The 20960-nt window shown below is 41.7% G+C and overlaps 4 long non-coding RNA genes across 4 annotated transcripts in view; 2 read left to right on the top strand and 2 right to left on the bottom strand.

Moving 5' to 3' along the window:
* The window catches only part of LOC310757876, a 45768-nt gene extending 45649 nt beyond the window's left edge, over positions 1-119 (bottom strand). Inside the window, exon 1 of the long non-coding RNA XR_014545531.1 lies at positions 54-119. This is a non-coding gene — a long non-coding RNA (uncharacterized lncRNA). The remainder of the gene's footprint in view (positions 1-53) is intronic.
* Positions 120-1667: 1548 nt separating this feature from the next.
* On the bottom strand, positions 1668-7713 carry LOC310757887. The gene is made up of 2 exons (XR_014545541.1): positions 7622-7713; positions 1668-1958 (listed from the first exon to the last, which is right to left on the bottom strand). It is a non-coding gene; the product is annotated as an uncharacterized lncRNA (long non-coding RNA).
* A 436-nt stretch (positions 7714-8149) lies between these two features.
* LOC310757905 lies at positions 8150-14232 on the top strand. The gene is made up of 2 exons (XR_014545560.1): positions 8150-8547; positions 13999-14232. It is a non-coding gene; the product is annotated as an uncharacterized lncRNA (long non-coding RNA).
* LOC310757878 lies at positions 8842-11423 on the top strand. Its single transcript, XR_014545533.1, has 2 exons — positions 8842-8956; positions 10786-11423. It is a non-coding gene; the product is annotated as an uncharacterized lncRNA (long non-coding RNA).
* Positions 14233-20960: the final 6728 nt, after the last annotated feature.

The following is a 20960-nucleotide window of genomic DNA, read 5'->3' on the forward strand; positions in this document are numbered from 1 at the left end:
TTGACTCCATGATCATCAGATTCCCTGACCCCTGGACTCCTTTGGATACTGACCTCAGAGACTCTTCTGGTTGGCTGGCCTCCCACTCCACTGAGCCTTGCATGTTGCTGCTCAGCAATGAGACTATGACACAGTAGTCCATTGGTGAGGTTACCAATGCATGAATCACAGTGGCTAAGCTATTACACAGGAAAAGATGTAGCTGATGTACCAACCTAAGCTGATAATAGGTACTCCTTGCCACAGAGGTCACCTAAGCCTCTGGGTACAGAGGTGGGTCTGGGAACACCCCCAAAGTACACACACACACACACACAGTTCCTTCAGAAGGAATGAAACCCTACTCAGACTGCTGAACTTCCCAACTTCTGAGTCTGGGGACCACTCACCCATAAAGTCTGTTGTACCAGTGTTCAGGCTTGGTTTGTTGGCCCTCATCCAGTCCTCCAAATATATGTATCTTTTTATTGAAGAAGTTCATTACGTAAATTTCAAATGATCGCAGTACCTTGGTTCATAAAGTGCAAGTTAGTTAGGTTTTCATCAAGGCTCAACCTGAACTAAATTTCTCCCCCTTAGTTATCCTCCAAGTGCAGTGGGTTGCTCTTAAAGCACAAGTTTGTTCCTTGATTAATTTTTTAAAAACTCACCTTAAAAATGCAAACCTGTATCTGCAGGGGGGGTCCCCTCTTATGGACAAAGTGGGGTGTGGCCCTGCCAGGATTCTTAACTTCCAAAATGTCCAAAACTGTGTGGTTCAGTCTTTCTCCTGCTACCTACAAACATATCAATCCATTTTTAGTGGCTGAGATCCTTTCTAGATCTCCTCTGCTTAGTCAATCATAAAAATCACTAGCAGGACTAAAACAGGACAGCCCTCAAAAGCAATAAAAGAAAAACGGCAGGGCAGGTCTATGATCGCCCATCCTAAGCCAATGAAAACAACACATTATTCATATGGGTGCTGCTGTTTCTGACTCTGGTTGTTTTTTTTTTGAGGGGTGTGTGTATATGTATGTTTGTGCATGTAAAAGAAGGAGGGAGAAGTTTATTCTGTATCTTTTTTTGACCACAAGGCAGAGGGTGAGAGAAAAGCTCTATGAAGTTTTCCTTGGTTGAAGAGGTACAAAAGTAACATAATTGTGCTATAAAGCTCCTCTCGTGCTCTGGTCCATGGGGTCACGAAGAGTCGGACACGACTAAACGACTAAACAACAACAAAAGCTCCTCTCTGGAAACAACTTTCATTACATTTGAGTTAGTTTACCAGCACATTACTGATTTCTGCTTTGAAGGTGCCTCAAATACCAGCAGACAAAATGAAACTAAAGAAGGAGAATAAGAAGTTAGACCCAAGTATATATGAAAGCATCCATTGGAGAAGCAGTTGACTGTTACACAGTACATATATTTTTATTTTTTTTAAAAAATTATCTTATCAACAATTGTGGCCATCTTTTGATAGCCAAAATGACTTAGGTCTGCTGACTTTTAATGATTCCCCCCCCCACTGTTTATCTACATTGACAAGAACAGTCAACAAAATGACATGCGAAATTATTACATTTTCATTATCAAGAATGAAATATCCTTTATTCACAGAAAAGCTTTTTTTTATAGAAAAAAACTATTTTTGTTTTAAAATGAAAAAACAAACAAAATGCAGCTCAGTTGTAGAATTTGGTACTGATCCAAGTACTTTAATAAGGCCACAAATCATTTTGACAAATAGCCAGAAATAAAGTAATCTTCTAGAAGACGAGAGACAGACATCATAATATCTGACAATGTCTGCCTAGCGATGCTTCTAAGGTACTGACAGGAGCATCAGGAGAGGAAAAGCAGGCACTTATTTGTCGACTTCAAATGACTTCAAATTCACAAATAATTTCTTTTCTAAGCATGACAAGCTCAAAAATTGCCTATCTTCTTTCCAATATCATCCATCTGGAGAAAACCTGGAAAGTATGAAACGGACATTTCAGATTCTCAGCTTTATATCTTTAGGGGGAGAAAAAAAAATAAACTCTGTATTGAAAACAACAAGAGAAGGCAAAGAAGAGACCTAAGTACCCAAAACTAGCAACCTGCTAAAAAATAATCCTGCATTAATTTAACCATCTCATTATCCATCAATTAATGAGAAAAGAAATTGCATTCACACATTATCAAAAGGGGAAGGGCGAATGAGCAACGTTCTCCTGGGTGTGGCGCAGGCCTGCTGATGTGCTTACCTAACTTTCAAAGTGACCAAGAGGTTTTGTTTTTCATCATACAAATCATCACTCCAGTGGTCTGCACTCTGTTTCCTCAAAACCACATGTCCTACACTGGGCTTTACTGTAAGCATGCAAGTTGGTGTAAGCATGACGTGTGTGGCGCTGTGGTCTAAACCACTGAGCCTCTTGGGCTTGGCTGATTGGAAGGTCAGCTGTTTGAATCCCCGTGTCGGAATGAGCTCCTGTTGCTCTGTCCCAGCTCCTGCCAACCTAGCAGTTCGAAAGCATGCCAGTGCAAGTAGATAAATAGGTATCGCTGTGGCGGGATGGTAAACAGCATTTGAGTGCGCTCTGGTTTCTGTCATGGTGTTCCGTTGCAGAAGTGGTTTAGTCATGCTGGCCGCATGACCTGGAAAGCTGTCTGTGGACAAACGCCAGCTCCCTCAGCCTGAAAGCGAGATGAGCGCCGCAACCCCATAGTCATCTTTGACTGGATTTAACCGTTCAGGGGTCCTTCACCTTTACCTTGCAAGTTGAGACGTCACTGAGCAGCTGACAGGCTCAGCTGCTCAGATTGCTTTTTGCTTTGAAATAAATCTTGCTTTGAAATAAAGATTTTTTTTGCAGGTAAAAGGAAGGCCTTTCCTTCAAACAAAATCAGTGAGCACACTTATGTCAGGCAGTTGGTAGATAGCCTCCCAGTTTCCCAGGATTTAACAAAATTCCAGGGAAGATTTCATTAGGTAACTCCTACCATGGGCTTTTCTGGACCAGGAAGCATGGGCAGCAGGGGAGCTGCAGAGCACTGGAGAAAGATACACACACAGAGGGAGAAAGAGAGAGATTGGTCTCCTTGCAACAGTAAAGTAAGTCAAAACCACTCGTATCCACTGAAATTCTAAACAAACAAACAAACAAAACAACAACTCTAAAGCAGCTTGCTAATGAGACAGAAAAAATGCAAAACTCTTTCACGAGGGAAGAAAACTTTTGTGAAACGACATGGTATATTTTTGTAGAGTGCTACAAAGAACTGCTCATTCAGCAATGATTTCAGGTCTAATTGAATCTAAATTACCCGTGTATGTTTAGGGCCCAAAGATCCACAATCCAAAACCTACAACAAATGGGTGAGGCTACAATCATATGCACATATATGGTGGGAGTAAACCCAACTGAACTGAATTGAGCTTATTTTGCAGTAGAGGAGTATAAGATTGCATGTGATTCCAGCTCCAGGGAAAATGGGATGACAAAGCAGGCCAGCAGGATGAGTGAAATTCACAGCTGGGTTGCCAGACCTCTAGGGCTGACCTGAAGTCTCCTGGTTTGCTTGCCCTCCCTCTTTCCCAGTGGCAGAAATCTTCAGATGGGGAAGAGTACTTCTATTTATTTCTTATGGAGGCAATGCATGCAGCTTGCAAACTTTGGCTGGCAAAAACTGGATGCATATTGCACAGACTCGGGGAGAGGCAGTTCTTCCCTCTTCCCACCTCTCAGTTAAAAAGGTAAAGGGACCCCTGACCATTAGGTCCTGTCGTGGCCGACTCTGGGGTTGCGGCGCTCATCTCGCTTTAGTGGCCGAGGGAGCCGGCGTACAGCTCCCTCCCAATTAACTGCCTTCTCCAGGGCTCAGTGGTGGGAGGGAGCTCAGCGAAAAATAATCAGGGCCTGACCCTAGGTGTCAAGTTTGGGTCTTGAAATCTCAGGATCTGGGAGGTTCCTGACCTGGAAACCCTAATCACAGCAAGGTTCAAAATATTCAATTGCAAAGCAAAACAACTGTGTATTTTAAGAGAGTTGTGGATTTTTTGTTTCTTTGTTTCTATCTCACACTAGTTAGGCATGTAAAATCGCATCGGTCACATAGGTTGGGGGAAAACCTGTAACTGTATTATGGAGTGCACAAGGGGCATACAGTGGGAGAAGAGGGAGGAACATTTTGTTCTGAGAGCAAACCTCATTCCCTACGTGCATAGCACTCCATAGCACTCTTAGCAGTATATTGAATTCTACCCATATTTCCCCATAAATTAGATTGACCAAGACATGCCCTAACACTTTGATCACAATGACTTCTCTTAGAAGTAAATGGATTCCAATGAAGTTTTATTTTGCCTAATGCATTTGGAATTAGGTATTATTGATAATTTAACTAGCGTTGCTAATAGCTTTAGGTTTTGCCTCAGATATACCTGGATAAAAAGGTCTATGCCTTTATGATGATTATTTATTAAATTTGTATACTGCCCTATACCCATAGATTTCAGGGTGGTTCCTAAATGTTCATTTTGTATTGTTGTTTAACCTATTTTCAGTTATTTTCTATACTAAAACTATTTTTAGCTGTTTGTAAATCACCTTGACACACACATAAAAGATGATACATAGATAAATAAAAATAACAGATAGGAAAGATGTCTTTTGAGAGCCAAAATAAGTTTTCAGTAGCAATGTGCAGCGTTTGCAGAAAAGTTTGTAGAACTTTTGAAAAGGACTTTCTCAAAACCCTGCTATTTAGATACCACCCTCAGTTTTGGGTAAATAGAATCTAGTTAACTGAAGAGCACTGGCAAATCAGAGCTCTGCAAAGTAAGAAATTGAAAACTAGAAAACAGATATGGTTGGCTTTTATGCTGCCACCTTAATTTCTATTGAACAAAATCTAAAAGCTTGTCTAGAATGTGAATGACACGACTGGATGCTGTGGTTCACCAAAAGTAATGCTTTCAGTCTTTAAAAAGCATTATCAACAGTTAATGATTTCTAATTAAAGTTTCTGTAGCAATTACATTGTTGGCTTCTTTTCAATTATTGAAACAGAATCCCCATTTCCCTATTTCATGTGGTTGACATAATTTTGGCACACAGGTGTAAGGCTGGAACGTTGTAACAGAATATTATAGAAGCAGAGAGAGCATTAGTAGTTTACGAAATGACTCACCGTGTAACCTTAAAATATAGTACAACCTGAGACGGATGCAATGAAAATAATTCTTGGTGAAAATAAGCAGTGTCATTTTTCTTTAAAACTATCTCAGAGCAGTTTGTTCAATTTTTTAAAAAAGTCAATTGTAATTTGAAGTCTTATTGATTTGGCATTTACCACACCTGTACACAATACAAAAAGTGGCCTACTGAAGCACTGCAAATGTTTCTTCTTATGCTTTAGTGGGAGTTTTGTCCCTTTCAAATAGGAGACTTTTTATGCTGTAATACAAGACCAAACACCATGACAGGGAAGGAGTTGGAAGAGTTGTAAACTTTGTTGATAAGGTTTGTGGCGTCTATCAGTAAGCTAGCAAAGTCCCCACAAAGTATGAGGGACTATATTTATATTCAACTCTATATTCTTGGCTGCCATTGACTTTGACCTGGAAGGGACTCAAGAGCAAACAGGTGGTGGTGGTGGGGAGACAGGTCTAAAATAAGCTACAGATAGGAAAAACATATCCTTTGTGGACTCATCCCTCCTCCCCGCTACAGGAGAACGTACATGATAAAGTTTCACCCAGATTTTCTTTTTGTGTCTGTGACCTCCTCCCAAACTTTTGAAGAATTCTGTGTCTCTCCCCAGAAAATATTCTGTAAAATCTCTCCCACAGTTCCCAAGAATCTGAAATTTTCCATATTTCAACTAGATTTGAGTGGGCTTTGATTCTTATCAAAGTGAAAATAAATGTAAAGTAATGTTTTAGAATTCTAGAAAGTTAAAAGAGGAACAACTTGTATAAAATGAAACTGTAAATATTCTTTAAATCAACCAAAAAGAAAGGGCTTTTAAAGGATACCAAAATAAGGAATGTGGTCATTAGAGAAGGGTACTCTTTGTGACTATTTTATTGCAATTTAAACCTTGTGGGCAAAATTGCCATCATCACTCAAAGCACTGAGAGTTACTGTGGTCTTGTGGAGAGGATTTAGACATGGGAGTTTTGAGCCCACACGTCTTTCTTAAACAGCCATCCACTTGCCTAGTGGCATTTTAATCCATGTCGCTTTCCCCCACCAGTACAACAAAAAGGGGTTAGGTGGCACCAGTTGTTGCATATTTTTAGTCAACTGTGTTTTAACATGCTTATGTACTTTCATTGTTGTATATTTACTCTGTTTTCAATTCACTTTGGGACTTTTTGTAGTGGGAAGTGATGTGTGTGTGTGTGTGTGTGTGTGTGTGTGTGATAAACCTAAACTTAGTGATTTGTCACATGGTGTTGCTGTGACGGTAACTAACATAAATGCAGAAAGCACTTCATCACATTCACAGTAATAATAATTACTAAAATACATAATAATATCCTCCCATACAGTGTAACTCATAGGTGCCAACTCCCTGGGGCCCTGAGTGCCTGAGCACCCACAAAATTCCCCATGAAGGGGCCAGGCACCCACAAATTTTGGTGCCAGGGCCATGCACGCTGCATGGAACCCATGGCCCCAGTTGTCTGAATCTTGCTTATCTCACATTTTTGGTCTTTGAGATAAACTATGTCCCAAGTCCTACCCCTCTCCTTCCCCGCCATCCATATTGTTACTTTATACGGAAACAACATAAGGATTGTTGAATGTTTTCTACATTTTCCATACCATTTGTGTATATGATGCTGATCTGTATTACCCAAATGTTTCCGAAGACATTAGAAGAGTACTGTATTGTGTGGAAATAAAGACGCCTAAGATTCCTAAAAACTGAGTTCCTTGGCCAGAATATTGAGGCTTCCAGTCATACATTGTGCTGTGAAGCAATAAATTGGAGACTTCAGAGCTCAGCTAGCTAGTGAAGCATACCTAATACTACTGCCATTCCTGCAAGGTGATTCTGGCATGCTATTACAGACCATGAATGCCAGCAGAAAGTGGAATTCAAAGCTAGGGAAAGTTACTCTTCTGCCAATAGCAATTGCAGCAGGAAGGGCCAAGCAATGGGCCTTTACATTACTATCACTTAAATTACTATCATAGGTTCAACCTTTCTATCTGGAAACCCATTTTTAAAAAATTGGGTGATGGCGTGGATATTATTATTATTATTTATTAAGTTTATATGCCACCCTATACCCAGGGGTCACAGAATAAAATTAACATAAAACCACAAAATACCTAATAAAAATAAAACAACAACCCAATAGCCCCCCCCCAAAAAAAACACATTTTAAAAGGGCATAGGATGTCAATTAAATCAACCTAAGGTCTGGTAGAAAAGGAAAAGGTGTATAATGAAGGCCCTGGAGAGAGCATTCCATAGATGGCGAGCCACTGCAGAGAAGGCCCATTCCCTTGTTGCCCCCCCATATGGAATAATATTTCAATACACCCTCTTTTTAATAGTATATAGGTCATTATTCACCAATCTCCTTAACCTTTGCTTGGATTGGGGTGGGGAGGATGGCAAGCTGACCTACCTATTCTGGACCATTCCAACCTCCTCAGACATCCGACTGAGGTCACTTGGAATCCTTGGAAAAATCTTGGAATTTTGGATCCCCACAGATATGTAGCACTAGTAGGAGCACTTTTACACAGAGGGTGGGTATAGAGTGCTCTCACTCTGCTTTTTACACTAGTTATATTTTTTAATGCTGTGAAAGCAGCGTCAGGGCAGGACTTTGGGGCAGAAGCCAAGAGCTCCACTCAGCAGAAGGAGCAGGAGTATCCCTGTCCCTGGTAGGCCTGGCTTACCTCATTTTGAAGTGAAGCAACGCACAGAGCAATTGCTCTTTGGCAATGCGATGTGTGATTATTGGTTGTGTTGTCTGCCTTAGAACTCTGTTTTCAATTGTTTTCAGTATGTTCTACAGACTATACTAGATATAGGATAACAGACATTACAAAAGCAGCATAAATCTCCAGTGGTCTTGGCTTCTTTGGAAAAAAACGAAGGCTGCAACCCAATATTCACATACTAATAGAGAGTAATCCACATTGGATGCAGTGAGACTTCTAAATAAGATTGCACTGTAAAACCTATACCACTCAGGACAGTGGGGAGAGTGAAACACTACCATACAAGTGTATCAAATTTGGCTGGTAGGATCCCAGTGGTCCTGCTGTAGTGTTGCTTTACCATATAAACTTTGCTTGTATTTATTAAGTGGATTTTCATCGTGGCAATTATGTGTACAGGCTTTTTATTAAGTGCTAACCTAAAACACCTGGCTTAAAAAAACCTTTTGCAAGGTATTTGCCAAATATGTGTTTTGAAACTTAGGTCATTTAACATGCCTACCCATTTTCTAAAAAGAGATTACCTTTCAAGTAAATACAAAACAAGTATACATCTGACAGATTCTATGTTGTGTTCTTCAGAGGCCCAAGGACTTCAAAAAGGGTATGTTACTTTCCATTTTTGTGTACAGGAACCACTACCTCCTTCCCTAGCAATCAAATAAGAAGAATATGGTAGGGAGGATTGGCAACACAACACTGGGAGATGTGACTTGATTTGACATAGAATCACATTTATCTCCCTCTAATTTGCAAACTTACAGTTACAGCAGTAGTGTTTCCCTCCTGCCCTGATGTTATGTTGTTGGTATGCACCAAGTAAGAACACAACTAGTTGCCCACAACTGTTAATTTTTTATGAATAATAAATATTTAAATTGATTCCTATCCCTGTACTGTCATCACACCTAAAGTATATGAACCTTGTCTAGTCAGCTAAGATACCTGAGGCCAGCTGCCCATGGGATAACATCACAGAATTGAGAAGTTCTGAAGTACCGGGTCCACAATTAGTATCCTTATAAAACTTCTTTCAAATTTTATGGAGGTAACAAAATGCAATTCACAATTACAGAAGCTGAACAGGACAGGTGCAATTCTACATTTTAGACTTCAAATATGACGTGCAATCAGAATTGACAAGGAAGGATAGATATGTTTATCATGCCATTTGAAACAGGAAAAACTCCAGTATAAAAAATAATAAGGTGTAATAGAGTTGTCCCCAGAAAAACTGTGCGTTTACTGAATGCTTTATAAATATATACATTTTTAAAGATGGGCTCTCCCCCAGTTTTATTTCTTATCGAGAGGAGCAGACTTGATTGAAAAGCTTATTCATATAATGTGGAAGTGGCTTACCAAAAGGAAAAAGAATGGGGGGCGGGGCGGGAATACAACCCTCAGCAAAATGCATACAATGAGTTATCCAAGCTCACCAGTCCCTGGATGATAAGGGTGATGTGAATGTTGCAAGCAAGAATACAAACAATTGAGAATGTGCAATGAAGCAGGCTGCTCTTGGACCTGATTGATAGCTTACATCCACTTGCTGGATTCACAGCATCTGCAGGTAAGATTTCATGCTCCATTAACTAATTCTGAGCATGCTGTGTCCCATTTTGCCAGGAACAATTAGGGATGGGCAAGCCCAGCTCAGACAAAATAAGACAAGAAGGACGCCAAACAACCATTCTGTTTTCCAAACTAGCTTGCCCTGATATTCTGGAGATTTGAAAAGCTATTTGGAGATCCCAAAGATCAGCAGAAAAAGACTACGCCATTTAAATGCTACATAACATTTTGCACAAGGACGCATTGATTTGCTGTTGAGCATATACACACTCACAAGGAAACCATAACCAATGCTGATTTCTAATGAATGTCCCTTATATGATACATGCACTTTCATGTAACTCAATGCAATTTCATCAGATTCAGAGTTTACCTTTTTTAGTTGGCACTTAAGGTATCTTGGGTATATGCTTACAACCATTCAGCTAAAATAATGAGTGCAGATACAAAGCCTTGTTCCTGGGCGATAAATGCCAGCCTGCCATGCCATTATACATCTCGCCTTGCATTTCTGAAATGATGCAATGTATTGGTAATGCATGGCCCTTTATGTTTAGGAAAGAGATGGGGGAAATTTCATGCAGGTGGTGAGTTACTTGTTTTGTTTTATGGTCTTCTGATGTCATATTTCCATATGTTGCTGATGGAACTGCAGTGCTTCCCCACTACCACCCTCAGGGCACATCTCAGAAAAGCATGATATTCTCTTAGAGGAAAGCTGCTGGCTCTAGGATAGTGGGCAGGGACAGACCTCTCTCTTCCTCCTGTATGCCTTTGCAGCTCCCACCAGTTAACAGTTTTATGTGAAGGGTGGTGTTTTGTTTTATGTATTGATGTGTTAAATTTTGATGGTCATTGCTTTTAACCATTTTGTAGGTTTTTAAACTTGAGGCATAATTTATTTATTTATTAAATTATTTTCTTGTTACAAAATTGTACACACATAAGTTTTTAAAAATGACATGACTAACAAGATTGGCGGGGGTATTATCAGTGGCGTAGCGTGGGGGGTGCAGGGGGGGCCGGCCGCACCGGGCGCAACATCTGGGGGTTAGGGCAAATCCACGGGTTAGGGGGCGCAAATCCACGGGTTAGGGGGCGCAAATTACTTGCCTTGCCCCGGGTGCTGACAACCCACGCTACGCCACTGGGTATTATTATTACATATTATTTAACAGGACATAATAATGAAATGATTGCAATAAATCACTAAAATGAGTTCCTCAATAAATAAAAAGTCTACACCCTTTCCTTAATAAAGCACTAGAGCTCTGGTGTTTTTGACATCCTTCTTTGGTATCTCTGCATGCAACCGCTTCAATAAGCCCTCCTTTCGACCTGCGGTCCAGAACAAAGAACTATAATTTAATTCCAAGTGGACTGTGTTGTTATTTTCAGCCATCCTACCAGGACATTCTGGATGTCAAAAACTCTAACTTGAGGTCATTAAGAATAGCAATAATACTGCATTGTGGGGATTTTTACATTAAAATACTGATATCAGGGTGAAAGCTGTGACTTACTATCGTCATTACACTGAAAAACACGCATGCTTTGATACTGTAGTAGCATCCAATAATACATATTGGTCAGTTACTTGTAGGTCTTTGGGTAACAAGTGTCTAATAAGTCATCATCATCATCATCATCAAAGTAGGTGGTAAATGACTTGTTCAAAGTTATGACCCAAGGGATTGGAAACACATGTTCCATGTAAACATTTAAAATCATTTGCAGAACTCAAAAAGCATTGTGTGGATTTAATGCAGAACATTGTAGCAGATGAACTGGGAGAGGGGTGGCATTTCTCTTTGTAAAAATGTACAACCTACTTTTTGAACTTGGAGGTAATACTGTATCTCAAAGGGGAAACACAAAAAATAGCAATAAAAGTGTTGAATGGCAGCCAACATCTGACTCCCTTTTTATGATACTCAAAAACCAATAATACAATCAAGCTCCTAATCAAGGAAGCAATCAGAAGCTCTAGAACAGTTACATAAAACAAATAATCAAGAGAGCTGTTTATAATCACACTTTAAAACACAGTGAATGGAAACTCGTTGAACAGGAACTGGGAGAAACTGTGAAGGCTTTCAGTAGCTACTGAATTAAGATCGGACAAGCTAATGAAAGTCCTCAGAATACGAGTACCTCTGTGTCCCTGAAGCTTTTGGAACAAACTACCTCAAAATCCTAGAAGACAAAGTTAGAAGCTTTAGTAAAATTTGATAAACTTTCTCTTAGGTACACTAATAATAGCTTCTTTTTCTGATGTTCAGAAGTGAACACTTTTCCTTAAGAGGCACAAATGGCAGGATCCTCACACTAGAGCAGGGGTCCTCAAACTTTTTAAACAGGGGACCAGTTCACTGTCCCTCAGACACTGTGGGGGGGGGGCGGACTATAGTTTGAAAAAAATATGAATGAATTTCTACGCGCACTGCACATATTTCATTTGTGGTGCACAAAAAACAGGGGGGAAAATACAATATTTAAAATGAAGAATGATTTAAATCAACATAAACTTAGAAGTATTTCAATGGGAAGTATGGGCCTGCTTTTGGCTATTGAGATGGACATTATCTGGTTCCATATTTGTCGAAGAGTCCTCCCCTGGTCTTACTCAGCTTCATGAAGAAGGGGGAAATACCTCACAATCTGAGGAGACAATTGTCTATGTTGAGTATAACCTTGTTTGATTTCTTGTGATGTTCAGTTTTCTTGTTTGTTACTTCACGAAATACTAATAAACCTCCTCACGGATGGGGGGTGGAGAGAGAAATGAGAATGGCGCCTTGGCTGGGGTAAAAGTAAAAGCCGTCCCTCCCAGCGCAGGCTAGGCTAGGCCCGCCCCGGTCTCCCTCACCCGGGAGTGTGGCCACCACAAGCCCAGCCAAGGGCTCCTTTGAGGCGAAAGAACGGGCAGATGAGTGCGTGCGTGTTTTTTAACCTCCCTTCCCTTCCCTCTCTGAATGGCAGCAAAAGGCTCCTCATGACGGCACCTGTGATGTCACTTACTGGCTTCTTCCTTCCTTTCCGCTTCCCTCTCTCGCTCATACCCCCTCCCTCCTCTCCTCTCCTCTCCTCCATGCTGCACGAGTAGCAGTCGCCTCACATGGGGTTCCTGACGTCAGTTCCAGTCCCCACACGCAGTGGGGGGGGGGAATGGAAACACGCGTAGACCTGTTAGACAGTGGCAGGTTCTGCATTTGTCGGGCAGGCCGGGTTCAGGAACCTGGTGGGCCAGATGTGGCCCACAGACCATAGTTTGAGGACCCCTGCACTAGAGGATCAGCAACATTGGGCCAACCCCAGGTTTTGCAAAAGTATAAAACCCTAAGGTAGGAGGGGGCAGCCCTATGAGGTCAGCCATGCTCAGTAGCCATGGAATGCTGACTGATTGTTGGGGGGGGGGATAGATTGGATTGAATATTGTGGAATAGGGTTAGGGTCTGACTTGAATAGTGCAACACTTTGCGGAAGGTGTCTCTTTTGTTTATAGTTTGTTTATGAAATTTATATACCGCCCTTCCTCCGAAGATCACAGGGAAATGAATAAATTTGCAGCTTTTGCCTTCAACAAACAGTACAATAAGAATTGAAAAATGATACGGTGTTTTGCTATTGTCAGCTTTCAACATCTTTGTAAAAAAATAAGCATGTGTCGCTGTGGAGTAAAGGCTTTTCAGTAGCTTAATGTCTGAATGAATTAAGCTTGAAAGACTGAAAACACATCATTTATACTTGCTGCAAGCAAAAGAATAGCTTTGATAATGTCAGATCTTGTTAATTTTTTTTTAATGTCCCTAATAGTGCACAGACCTTTCATTGGGTAGTTTGTTCCAGTAAAGTGAAGAGCAAATTCTGACTGATGCAGCCAGAATTTGAGCGTTGAGCAAATCTTGGGCATGAAACAGCTAACGTGTGGCATTTTAAAGTCCCATTTATTTTGGTGGGAAAGAGTTAAATGTGTGCCATGTGCCTGAATCAAGACCCAGATTTTGTTCAGCTGGTTGCTGGATTGCCATGGGATGCGGATGGGGAAAGAAACAGGAAGCTGGGGAGAGGGATGGAGTAAGTGGTTGGAATCCTGAACAGAAACACTATATACAGCAGCATTCCCACTTGTATTTGCTAATAGTGATCTTTATGGCACCATCATCATGCCAGCAATGAAAAACCCACAAGTGTGCAGAAGTACGAAAAAAAAATATTTAGTATATAATTTCCCCCCACAAAACAACAACTAACCCCCTAAAGGGATGGGAGTTGGGGAAACCCATTTACAGCTGAATGAAGACTGCATTATGGGGCCAAAGAATGATGACTGAATGTTTGGGGAGCAGGGGGAGCCTGGCAATAGAAAACCAGGTTAGGATGGACTTCTTGAACAGAAGCACTCTTCATGGTGCATCATTTCTTGCAACCCCCACTTGGGTTAACCAGATTCACTGAGACGTATTTATGTATATTGCAGTGGAGAAAGCATGTAGCAAGTTGAACCAGGAGAGCTTTGCCATGTCCCTTCCAATGAACAAGAGCTCAAGGCTTGTTTGAAATGAGGTCATATTCCTGATCATCTTGGCAAAGCATCTTTGAGAGACCTGTTCTCAATGAACCTTTCACACTGCTTTTAAATCCAACCGTAACACTACTCCTCACAATATCCGCTGGCAATGAATGCTAGAATAAACAAACCTCCTTCCTTTTATTTCCTTGAAATCTGCTGCCAGTCAATTTCATCCTTGCTTTTGTACTTTGGAGAAGAGTGAGTAATTGCTCTTTAGTCACTCTCATCAGCCCTTTCCTTTTTGTGTAGGCAATGCTCACATCCTCATTTGAGGTATATTTCCAGGCAGTGACAGTACTAGCTTGAGAAAAAGGCAATGAAACCAGCTGCCATGTTTTAGGTCGTATAGTGTGCATAACCACAGAAAATGGGGTGAAGGTAAACTCTGCAAATTCTCTTCCTCCCCTGCATGTATGCACACCATTCAAAGGAGGAAGCCTCACCATAACACTAGAACTTGTGGATATCCAATGAAGCTGAATCTTGGAAGAAAATACTTCTTAACGCAGCACATAGTTAAACTGGAACACGCTCCCCCAGGAAGCAGTGATTGCCATCAAGTTGGATGGCTTTAAAAGAGAATAGGGCACATTCATGGAGGAGGGGACTATCAATGGTTACTAGCCATGGTGGCTGTGCTTTGCCTCCATGGCTGGAGGCAGCAATGCTTCTGAATACCAGTTGCTAGAAACCACAAGAGGGGAGAGTGCTGTCGTGTTCAGGTCCTGCTTGTCTGTTCCCCACAGGCAACTGGGTGGACCCATTTAAAAGTGTTGTTGGGAACATGGTGGCATGGTCTAGTGGCCATAGGCCAGGGCATTGGGGTAGCTACTGCCTCACTCTATCCCCAGATCTCAGAGACATTCATCTCAATCATCCACAGTCTCACAGGATATGCACTGAGTCTCAGGCTTTTGAGCTTTTGGGTCTATAACCTATAACCTTTGCATTCCATGACATGGGCTCCTGAGGAAAAAACTAGTCAAGGATCAGCTTTGATATTAGATGAATAGATAGCTCAGTTGTCTATATTTAAATAAATAGGGCAACTGGCTGCCTATCGAGCAGCCTTTTAACATTTATCAGGACAGCTGATTGATTTATAATATACTGAGATGGCTTATTGATTTTTTTGAGATGAGCTTTGTAATAGGATCCATAACGTTTTCATCTTTGGGTCACTGGCTGAACTGGAGGTCAGTCATGATCAAATGCTATCCTCTTAGGACTTTGAAGCACTGGAGCCAGAAAATAACCCAGGACTGGAAGGATTGCTCCATAGGAAGCAGACCATAACTTATAACTTTGACTTCATATGAAGTGTCATCCAACCAGGATGTGCTTGGATGAAGGCTTGGGAGTCTGGAATGGGTCATGTTTACAGTCAGTTTCATAAACTGTGGAAAAGAATTGGTGGGTGCAAAGTGTTTGTGTGCAGGCTCTCTGCAAAACCAGGGGTCCCTAAAAAGGCTGGGTTTCTGCCCAAGCATGCGCAGTCTGCATGTTTATATTTTGTACATGTGTAGGGTTATGACCAAAACGTAGGAGCATGACCAGTGGTTACCAGCTGGCTCAGTTTCTCTCCCTCTTCTGTCTTCATTCCATGGAACATGGACATTGCTAAAGATGACGAATCAAGTGGGTGAAGAGATGAGTCTTGGAAAAAGAAATTAAGAAAGTAGCCACGGTTGGCATCTATGGTAAATGTGTGATCCTCCAAAGGCCTGACATCAGCATTTAGTTTACAGGGGCAATCTTTGGAGAGGATGTTTCCTTGCAGGATTCACTAAGGCAGATGCCTGGCCTGCCCACCTCCAGCACCCAGCACTCTGTCATGAACACATCTGCCCCAAACAGAGAAGCACAGTGTGAGTTAGGAAGCAGTCAGACAGATGGGAGCAGTCCTCCTCCCTCCCTCTCTGACACAGAATGGAATGTTGATAAGGAGTTAGCAGAGAGCGGGATGGAGAGAAGCCAACTCACTCAAAAAGCACAGTCAGGCTCGGAAAGCAGGAGAGGTAGCATTTCCTCACCGGAAGAGGAGGCACTTAATCACCTGAGCCCAAGGAGTAGACATATGGGAAAGGTATTAGACAGGAAACAAACCCAGAAACGTAAGGGTCATAGGTTCAGGATATTCTGCAGAACCAGGAAGCATTCCTCAGAAGGGTCAACTGAATCATAAGGTACAGAAGCTCCAATAGAGCATCTGAGACTGATTGTTTGTTTTGCAATAAATTTTGACTTGCGTGCTGTGTTATCTAGACAGCAGCCTGGGCTCCTGACACACTCCTCGGGCATCACTGGTGACATTGCTGCAGCTGCCAGCCTTGCCCTCATACTTGCAAGTGGGCTTTCTGAACAGAGGCAGGTCTGTAATTCTACTTAGCCAATGATGCCATTAATTTTGCTAACAAATATGATAAAGGAATAAGAAATGTGGTAAAGGGGCAATGCTATTAATATGTAAGCATTGTCTTATGTTAGCAAGTTTACTGCTGTGCATGTGTGCAGATCTGAAATATGAAGAGTAAAGTGGATAGGTGGCTTGTAAAGTAGTATGTGGAAAGAAAATTTTCTGACCATTCCTCCTCCCTGCAGATCTTTCTGGAGTATAAGGGGACTCATTTGAACAAAGTAGGACGGGGCATGCAGCGATGGGGTGGGGGGTGGGGCGCTGGGTAAGGGGGAATCGTGGTTGGACAAAAATGGCAAAAGGGAGGATTAGGAGAACATATTTTTTTTGTAACTTTCTTTATGTGAAATTCCTTCTTTTCACCTATCTTGCAATTGAAGCCAAAGACTTCACAATTACTATTGCTTTAATTTATATGAGGAAGCAATGGACACATTTTCCCCACACCAATGTGTTATTAGTACTAGCTTTGGTTTGATAAAACACCATAGATTCCATACAAGAGAACATGAAGTGATAGCCTTGTCAGTTAGTTATCTACACTTGTGTCTTTTATTTGCTGGTGTCCTCATTTGTTCTTTATTCAGACTCATAACCGCTCATTTGCGTCTGGCTTCTGCATTTGTCCTGGAGCTGTTGATGACTTCTCCTCATTCCTGGACATTTGCAGCGTTCATCCATCAAAAGCATAATGTAGATAAGGATGAAAACCCAAGATCTAATTTTGTTCTCATCAAAATCATTGGCAAAATTCGATTAATTTAAGGAAAACATATTGGTGTAGTGATGATAATTGTTTCACAATGCAAGATACCTGTTTCACCATTTCAGATGTTTGGACCTTGTTTTAATTGGATTGATTTACCAGGGTACCTCACCTCACTTTATAGGTTGGGAATTGCCAAACCGGTGATTGTGGATGTCCTGAGTGGGTCACCCTCAATATGCTGTTGGTTTTTTATTTTATTTTAAGGGCATAGCAGTTTCTAGAGCTGGAAGGGCCTGCCCCCTTGCATTCTGGTTAGTTTTGAATGATATTTGGGGAGAGGGGGGAAGTGGCCCTTCATGTTTGCTTGCTTATTGCTTGCCAGCCATGTGGAGCTGGCAGTGGGCACTTGCTTCACCTCATGAAGGGACTCTGTGTGTGTGGGACTAAGAGAGATGTCTTTGTGGTGGCGAGGGAAAGGGAAACAGGGATGTATGGTTTCTGTGAGAGAGAGAGGGGGGTGAGGGAGGGGAGGTGTGCATGTATGTGTGGTCTGTGAGAGAAAGAAATGTATGTGTGTAGTATTTGTATTTGTGTGTATGAGCTGTGAGAGAGAGGTGGCATCTCTTGGTTCTCTAAGTTCTTAATAAGGACTTTATAGGGAGAGAGAAACTCCATCCTGTTGATTTGGTGCCAGTATGGTACCCCAGCTGATAGGTTATTTCCCCGCACAGGAGTCAACTCCTAGGGGTCGAGGTCCCATTGGCCCTCCCAATAAAATGTTTGAGGGGGCTGGGCACCCATAAAGTGGGTGAACATTACCATTCAGATGGTGTGCATGCGCTGCCCTTTGTGATCAGTTATGCAGGGCAGGACATACCTGCCCACCCCACCCCCAATATTTTGATCAAGTTGGCACCCTTGCTTCCTCCACAAGGGGCTGCTATGTTGACAGGATTATTATGGCTAACTTATTATGGTGTTACGCTAAGCTGTTCCAGGACAAATCTTCCTCTCCTTAAGGAGATTGTTTGGCCAGGATGTGTCATTTATAATTTCTCATTGTGAGAAGTTGTGAGAAAGTGACACACCTTTCCCTGCTCAAACTAAGGAGGTGATACAAGGCCGTTTTCTGTGGGAAGAAACAGAGAGAGGCAGAGAGTTAGCTGAAGGCTGAAAGTGTCTTGGGATGCTGGTTTCTTTTTCTTGGAATCTGGTGTGGCACAGTGGATCTGCAACATGTGACGAGTGGGAAGGAGGTTTCCTCTCCATCTTGTAAACAAATAAAATGTGACCAGAAAGACACAGCAGCAGTCTTTGGTGATAATTTATCCAAAAGAAAGTCAAACCTAGGTCTTGGTGCTTCTGGAAGATCTCACTGCTAGAAGAAGCTTGTCTTTTTCTAAATATTCTTTGCAATTGAACTACATTATATATTCAGAAAGGAGAGGGCCTTTTCTGTGGTGGCTCCCTGACTCTGGAATGCCCTACTCAAGGAGGCATATGTGGTGCCTACATTACAATCTTTTTAGCGCAAGTTAATTTTTTCCTATTTTCTTGGGTATTTTAGATGATATTTTAGATGGAACTGATGCATTTTTACCTTAGCCCTTCCCTCTCCTGACAACCTTTTTATTATTCATTCACAATTATTTGTGCTCATGATGCTACTGGGGCAGTTATACACGATTTTGCTTTCACTACTTTCTGTTCCTGTAACAGTTTTGGGGGCCAACATACTGCTTCATGCTTAGCTGGTGCATGTCCTGTAGCTTCCTGCTGAAATCCTGCAACTTTTCATGCAACAAATGTTTAGAGGTGCGTGAGAGTTGTCCTTCCCCCTTTTTGCACTATAGCACAGAACTGCTGTAACATTGGGAAAGTATCACACAACAACTAATAAAGTGAATGATATGTGAATGCCAGATAATCAAACACTGGTGTACTATTATTGTGTCCACAACCCCCCCCGAAAAGCCCCACCAGTCTGGAGGGGGCCTTTAACTTGCTTTTTTGTTTTTGAAATTCCACCTCCCACTTGAATATCATATTATTATTATTATTATTATTATTATTATTATTATTATTATTACACGCCCATCAGCCACTCTGGGCAGCTTACAGAATATATAAAACACAATACAGCATCAAACATTAAAAACTTCCTGACACAGGGCTGCCTTCAGATATCTTCTAAAAGTTGTCTAGTTCTTTATCTCCTTGACATCTGCAGGGAGTGTGTTCCACAGGGCGGCCGCCACAACCGAGAAGGCCCTCTGCCTGCTTCCCTGTAACTTTACTTCTCGCAGTAAGGGAACCAGCAGAAGACCCTCGGAGGAAGACCTCAGTGTCTGGGCTAAGCAATGGGGGTGGAGATTATCCTTCAGGTATGTGAGGACAGTTTTATTCATACTTTTGTAGATCATCCTGGAATCCTCTCATGAAGAGCGGTTAAGAAATGTTTCAGATAAATAAATGCTGGAGCTTAGCCATCTTATCTACTTATAATGTTGTATGTGGCATGTTCCTCCCCGCCCCCCCCAAAACCAAACTGTTCTTGAAATACAGTTTTGATGCATTCCCCAAAATAACTCATGTCAGACTCAGAATGTATGTCCACATAAAGAAAGGCTAATGAACCAGTCAAGTTGCAGCACATGGGCCACAAATACCAAGTCTTGCTCTCAGCTCTTTGCGTGTGAGTCAGTGTCTGCTGCTGCAAGAATGGCGTTTGTAAATAGGACCACATCGTTAATGCAGTTAGAACAACCAAATGCCATAACACTGTCACTCTGCATGTCAGAATCGATGTACGGCCTCGTCAAGGAAAATGCAAAGTTGATGTGGAACTTTAAATAGCTCTCTTCTCATGCTGTTGTTTATGGGAAGTAATGATAGGAGGGCCTCTTTATGATTGCAAATCAAGCTCTTTATTCAAAAACTGCACCGTAATTGCCTTTTCATGTGAAATGTGTAAAGAATTCAGATTTATTTGTGTCTCTAGGAGAAAACATCCCCGTGAGGAGTAACAAAGCAATAGACAGGGTTCCCCCCTGCCCCAAACAAAAATTGATCCCAGCACAAAGTCTTTTGTTGACTTGGTCTTTGGAATTTATTTTTTAATCTCAGGAAAACATTTTTCATTTAGATTGTGTAAAGTACCACTTGTTTCTGGACATGTGGTGAATATAATCACAAGCAAAATTCATGCATTTTTAACCTCCCTGCCCCACCTGCAGAATTTTGTCAAATGGAGAGTTAAAGCCAAGGACCTTAATGAGAGTAGACAACCTGATTTCCCAAGACCTGCACGGCTGCAAAAACACATCAAGTAGCCTGGCTGATGTGATTACAGCAGCAATCGGGATGAGGCAAGTGGAGTACATTCACCCTGCGGTGCTGCACTTTAGTTGTGCCCTTTGTCAACTCTGTATTGTCGAGGATTAAGTGCACAGGTTTGTATGACTGTGGTCCACAATGGATGAAAACCCACTAGGATTTCTGCCTCCTTCCCTCACCTCTTTACTCCCAGTGCAGGTTGCCTGTGATCATAGCCTTGGAGAGGAACAGAATTGATGATTGTACATGAGGACCTCTTTCCATAGCAGGTAATGGTCAATAATATGTTGTTGGTCCAATGGAGGGCCTTTGACAGAGAAGGAGAGAGTTCCCAGTCCTTTGTGGGATCCCCTTCCACAAGCATATTAGAATGGATTGGCTGCTTTGTTAGTTTCTGTGATTTGGCCT

The sequence above is a fragment of the Podarcis filfolensis genome (genome assembly GCF_964270895.1).
Source record: "Podarcis filfolensis genome assembly, chromosome: 2".
Lineage (NCBI taxonomy): Eukaryota > Metazoa > Chordata > Lepidosauria > Squamata > Lacertidae > Podarcis > Podarcis filfolensis.